The sequence below is a fragment of the Aplidium turbinatum genome, chromosome 2, assembly GCF_918807975.1.
Source record: "Aplidium turbinatum chromosome 2, kaAplTurb1.1, whole genome shotgun sequence".
Taxonomy (NCBI): Eukaryota; Metazoa; Chordata; class Ascidiacea; order Aplousobranchia; family Polyclinidae; genus Aplidium; species Aplidium turbinatum.
Window position 1 is genome coordinate 11,131,391 of NC_137473.1, and position 7,151 is coordinate 11,138,541.

The window sequence follows — 7,151 nt, forward strand, 5'->3', positions numbered from 1 at the left end:
GAAACGATTTTTGACTGGGGGGGAAAAGTTATGAAAAAAGGCACTTTTGTTGCTGAAAGGCCCATTTTTTAAAAAAGTTTTAAGGTATCATAGCCTATAGCGATAGGCCTAATGCTCATCTATCAGCTCAATATCGAGTAATGATACAAATGTCCGGTAGCCTATAGGCTATAAAGAACAATGGCACGGAAGGGCATCATGCTATGTTATAATGATGTTAATCTACTGTGATACAGAATTTTGTGTCGTGAATATTACTTTGAGACAAAAATGAAAGATTTAATTATCAATAACTTAGGCTAAAAGAAAATAGCAGAAATTGCTATATTGCAAAATGTGCAGTAGCTTAGATGACCTTAAAAGAGCACCATTTCCCTCCTGCCCCCCGCAATTCCGGCGCCCATGGCTACGGGTGCAGTAGAGGCGCTGCTTTTTTAATGTAGCGGTAGTGGAAAAGAGCTACATTTCTTTCAGTCGCACTAAACGTCAATTGTGCAAACCTTTCTTCAGACAGAAACAAGTCATTGAGCTTTCCCAATGCCGATTTTAATCGTCTATTTATTAAATACAACACCCCCATTCGCAATTACTTTCAGTATGGTACTCTGGTGGAGAGAAATTTCTCTGTTGAAAAAGACGTAGGCTACCAAAGAGACCATAACTCAGCGACTCGCATTTTGAAAGGCTTGTGTTTCAGAAGATGCGTAACAACAAATTTCACCCAAAATGTGTTTTCTGTAACGACCTTGAAATGGCAGTGTAAACGAATGGTATCATTTATTTACAAGGCAATTTTTACGTCACAAAGTGCTGTATCAATTTAGGAGTAGGCTAATGTAGCAGAAGAAGTAGCCGTAGCGCACGCTACTTTAGCCCGACTAGCGGTAGCGAGTAGATCATTATTTTTAACGTAGCAGATGCCCATTTTTGTGTAAATATGTAAAATAGATTCTTATAATGCACAATCTTTTTGTGTTGTTGTGCTTTGCCTGTAAATGATGATTTATTGTTTTTGAATAATCCAAAATTTTGAAAACCCTAGCATTCCTAGCAACCTTCAAAAATCTGGCAACGCCGAAGATGATTCGGAATCAGAGTTGCCAGTTCAGCAATTTTCCGCAAAATTGGGCCAGTTAATTTTGGCGTTATGGGAAAATTTTTGCAATTGCAGTTCTTTTTCGTTTGATTTTGTTACATTTTTACCAACAGTTTTTGATTTTGACTATATTTTGTGCAAATATTTTATATTTTGGGATACTTTTGGGCTTGTCGCTTGTTCCCATCACTTGTGACGATCACTTCAGTTCTGACGGCTACTGCCTACTTTCAATAACAATGAACAGAAAATTGAATGAGGCTGTTCACCAGGCATTAAATTAAATAATATGAGATGTTCTACTGATGCAAATTAAATCAAGAAAATTGAAATATTTTGGCCACATGATTCGCAGTAATTCTATTCAAAGACAACTACTAGAACGAAAAATGAACGGCAAACGAAATAGGGGCAGACCACCAAGAATTTGGACTAATGATATTGAAGACTGGTCAGGACTTAACTACAAAACTGCAGTAGAAAAATCTTACAACAGAGAAACTTGGCGTCTCATTGCCTCCAACCCTCGACGAGAGGAAGGAACTTAATGATGATGATGACTGGTGCAAATTAAGCTAAACTATCACAAGATGTATACAGTGACAATCTGCTTTTATTCCGATGTCTGATTGACGAAACGTCGGAATAAAAGCAGATTGTCACTGTATACATCTTGTGATAGTTTAGCTTAATTTGCACCAGTAGAACATCTCATATTATTTAATGAACAGAAAATTAGAAAAAAACACTTGGCAACTGTGGTCGGAAATGGGATTGATTGAATTGAAATGTTATTTGTTTATCCCAGGGCCAGGGGTCAGCATTCAGCAACCTTTCGTATGCAGTGTTATGAATAGTTTATGAATAATATCAAAATATCAACAACTCGCGTGCCAAACATTTTTGTATGTTTGGTTTTGTATTGGCAACTATCTGATGTTAAAATTAAACACTAAAGTTGACTGAGTTAACAGACAAGAAACAAATTTGTTTTATTAACTTTAGGTATTGGAAAACATCGATTGCAGTCATAAGAGTCACTTTTTAATGAGATCCTTGTCCTTCCTTTTTCTTGCTTAGCTCTGTAGTATTAGGATTACATTTGGACACTTTAAGTAGAACACATGCTTCCGAATGATCTTCCGTAAGTCGGCTGCGATGTGGACTAAGAATAAAATTCATGTGCGAAAATATTAGTTCACATAAATAAGTGGAGCCAAATGCAGATAGCAAAGCTATTGACATCTTCTTGAGACAGCTAAATTTCTCCGGCAAAGATTCCCAGCATGTCACAATGCTTGTTTGTTTGTTTTCAATCGTTTTCAGCGATTTCCGCAATTCGACAAATTTTGATGTCCACAATAAGGATGCTTTGAAATCGATCAGCTGCATCTGGAAGTCTTCGATGTCCAACCATTCAAATGCAGATACGTTCAAGTCTTTGCTGCTCTCGGGCTTGATGAGAAATGAAAATACTGAACCAAAATGTTAAAAATCTTGAAATCTATTGCAAAATTGAGACGTTAGATCCTTCATGTACACATCAATTTCAACTATGTTGACTTGGTGACCCAATGAGAAAACCTTCAGGTACGGTATTTAAAGTAGCGAAAAGTTGCAGTTTGGATGTCCCTTGTGTAGATATCCAATTTAGCTACAAAACCTTTCCATGCCTCAAAAAGATCCATCACCGTTTGTTGTGAAGCTTGCAGACAAAGATTAAGTTTGTTAAGGTGGGTGGTGACAGCTCCAAGAAACATTTATTTTACAAGCCACTTTTTATCCTCCATTTCAGGGTAGGGTAGACCTTGCCTTTCCCTGCCAAAAAGACCCTTATCTCGACTGGACATTCAACAAGCCTCAAGAGAACCTTATCGCGACTTAACCATGTAATAATGATGTAATAATAATGTTAGTGATGCAATGGTTGCACTTTGTTAAGGTGCTATAACGTGCGCGTCAAATCATTTGGCGTGCCATGAAAAATCATCTCGCGTGCCACAAGTGGCACGTGTGCCAAGGGTTGCCGACCCCTGGTTTATCCTCATTCCTCGCAATCCTCGGACTCGGACTGAAAAAGCTTCTTTAGTTCTTTCAGTTCTTTTCTATCTCGATCCTGGCAGTTTAGAGCAGTGGTTCTTAACATTTTATTTGACTCACCTCTCTTTAGCAATGATTACATGCTTTGCTCACTTGTATGTAATGTACCAGTGTATTTGTCGTTATAATTTGAGAAAAAAATAAACCAGTGATTGCTCCCCGTCTCTCAATTTTGAACAAGTGTAACACAAAAATCTGTCTTGTTTTCAAGTACAGTTCGGTTAAGAACCACTGTTGTAGAAGCTTGAAAGCACTGGCCGAGGCCTGATCACAATGTTTGAAAAAAATAGAGTTTTTGATTTGTTAAAGTGTTGGAAGCTGGTACACAAGTCTCCCCCCCTGGTAACTCATGACAAAGACAGGACTCCACCAAACATATGTATATAGGGTGAAACTACTTTGCTTTACTGTTCACACACTTCAATCCGCATGTTTAGGTCAATTCCTCTTTGTCATGAGTTGCCAAGGGGGGGGGGGGGATTTGTATACCAGCTCCAAGTGTTATTGTCTGAGTTATTCCATCCACTTGGAGAGCAGTTCTTATCTCTGTAACTTTGCGTTGCTCAAACACACACTTCCAGAGTGAAACCAGGCTACCAGCGCAGCTTGATCTTACAGTTTTGCCCTGTTGTAAATCGAGAAATCAGTTGTACATATAATTTTTACCAACTCCACTGCTCTGCTTTTGTTTAGGCTCCCGCTCTTGAGTTCTCAACTGCTAGTCAATAAAAACAAGGCAGTGGCTATTTGACCGGCTCCGGTCTTTGAATCTGAAACACTATTTGACCGGTCATGACGTCACTACATAAACGCTTTTTTCTTTTTCTCTTTCAAAGCAACAGACGAGAAGCGCAGGTATAAGTTCTAACTTCAACAGGTAATATTCTTCAACTCAGTCCGTGGCGCGTGCGATACGTTTCCGGCTGCCAATCTAGAGGGGATGAGTTCGATACTATCCGGAAGCATTCTTTTTTTTATCTAAATTTTGACCCGAAGCGCATTTTTGTGGTCAATTTTTGGGCAACACTAAAAGGCGGAAATGCGGAACGCGGAAATAAGCCGGGAGTGAAATGGCGTATTGTCCGCAGAAGTAGCGATTTAATGCCGATGTAGAAAACGCGGAAATACGATCTTGGCGTCCATATTGTTTAACATAGCGATAACTTCATCATGAAAGAATGAAATGTTGCATCATGGAAAAAGGCGGAAATGCGATTTATAACAACAACTCACCACCGAACCTACTTTTATGTTGAAATATCATTGAAAGATATTGTTTAGAAGCAATTGTGAGGTCATTAAATACTTTGACTGTTTTAATTCCACAGTTATTAGAGTAAATTTCGAAAATTGAAAGGAATTTATTTAAACAGGAAAAGGCGGAAATGCGATTTTTAACAACAACTCACCACCGAACCTACTTTTATGTTGAAATATCATTAAAAGATATTGTTTAGTAGCAATTGTGAGGTCATTAAATACTTTGACTGTTTTAATTCTACAGTTATTGGAGTAAATTTCGAAATTTAATGGATTTTATTGAAATAGGAAAAAGGCGGAAATGCGATTTTTAGCCACAACTCAATACCGAACATTTTCTTATGTTGAAATATCATTGAAAGATATTATTTAGAAGCAATTGTGAGATCATTAAATACTATGACTGTTTTAATTCTAAAGTTATTTCGGCTTATTTCCGCGCTTTCGCATTTTCCCCTTTTAGTGTTGCCCTCAATTTTTAATTTGAGTAGCCTACAGCCCATTTTTTATGTCTTTTCAAATGTGAGTAATAATGTTAGAGTTTTTTTAATTTGCTGGAATTTGAGAATTTCTCTTGGTAATTTTCCGATCGTCATAAGTGAACGTGTGTTGCCGAACGACCCTACATTTTTCTCTCAAGTTAGTTATATACAATACTTCTTTAAAAAATGGTTTTACCATTATCATTTCTTTTAAAAGAAGTATTGTATATAACTAACTTGAGAACTGTACTTGAGAACTATTAACTAACTTGGACTGTAGGCTACTCAAATTAAAAATTGACCACATAAATGTGCTTCGGGTCAAAATTTAGATAAAAAAAAAATGAAAAAAAGAATGCTTCCGGATAGTATCGAACTCATCCCCTCTAGATTGGCAGCCAGAGACGAACCATACGCGCCACGGACTGAGTTGAAGAATACTTGTTGAATTTAGAACTTATGTCGGCGCTTCTCGCCTTTTGCTTTGAAAGAGAAAAAGAAAAAAGTGCATATGCAGTGACGTCATAACCGGTCAAATAGTGTTTCAGATTCAAAGACCGGAGCCGGTCAAATAGCCACTGCCTAAAAACAAACTGAACTGACAACTCTAAGCATACGGTAGCTCGTGTTAATAACATAACGGTGTCCATAATGTGACAGAAAGCAATGGCACCAAATGGTTGGTTGGTTTTGAATGTTCATCCTCGGACTGGACAAAGTCTTGATAAGTTATTACTGGTAGTTTTGCATGTATATAATACTTGTAGAGGCCTTTAACAAAAGGTAGGTCATCGAGGTTAGCAGAGTAAAGTTTTTTTATTGTTAAATTATGTTGCCAGGAAATTATTCCAACCATTATGTGCCGCTGTATGTTACTAGGTGCACACTGCCTACTCTGCTTAAAAATAATAAAACAATAAACGACAAGGTTTGCTGTGCACTTTGTAATGTATTTGCCTCTCCTGTCCTGATAGACCTAGCCTAATGCTTCAGTATCATATATGATTTTGTCATACAATTGTGCGTTGCAATGTCAAAGCAAGACACATATCCTAGGTAGCCTAGATATGCCTAATTGCCCAAAGTAGTATTGTAGCAGCTGACTGGATGATTGATTCATTGTACCCTCCAGTCTGCTGTGCATGTGTTTTTTGCATTGTATTTAGTTTTTAATCTACAAAACATGTACCGGTAGCCTAATGTATTTTATCGACACATGCAAAAATATAATCATTATCAGTACTAGGATACCTACCCAGTCCTCGAAATTAGCGGCAGCACACGGCAATTGCGTGGTAAATGCCGCCGCAAACGTCATAATGGCCATTCTGCTACGGCAATAAAAATGCCGTCGTAAAATGAGCATTTAATTCGGACAAAAATTGTTTAAAATTACTTACTGTTTTATTTACTCGCAGCGAGAGTTTAATCAGCAGAAACATCGCACCAAAACCTCACATCGGACTATTTTACTTGCTGTGAACACTCACGCAGTTAGTCTTCGAAATTGGGATATTTTTGCTTCGCAAAAACATTGACAAGGCCAAACGGCAAAAGTTGAAATTGCCTCGGCAATTGCTGTGAACGTTTATTTGTACCAAAACAATTTATTTGTACCGAAAAAATTGTACCAAAACATGTAAAACGAGAAGAGAAAAAACTAATCGAATAGTCTATCACGACCGCACTGTTTGATTTGTTGTGATGTAATAATACCAAAAGTAGCGATAAAGCGAGCAACGCGATACGCATGCTGTTAAGGTGACGTCATTGGGATTAATAAGGTGACGTCATAAATAAGTCATTGGGAGGGGGGGAAAGTAGGTTAATTTTGGGTTGATTCAACGTTCAAGGCAGCACAAATCGATCCCGGCGGGTTATAATGCGTAACAACAATGCCCAATAAGAAATTTACGTTTGTTTTACATTAATTCGACATCTAGCGACGTTGAATTATCATGAAATAATGTTAATTGCTCAATCAGGTACCGGTAACAAATCAATAGCTCCCTGTGAGAAGATTGCCTCGATTTACGTATACATTCACATAATTTCGGCACAATTAGGATACTGCGAGCAACACGTTAGTTAGATAAAATAAGTCTGTTAGATAAAGAACTGGTCAGAGTCGGAATCATCAGAGGATGAGGTTGTCGCGTCATCACTGGAATACTTGAAGACGCAAAACAGCCCTTTCATGAACGCGATGCCAT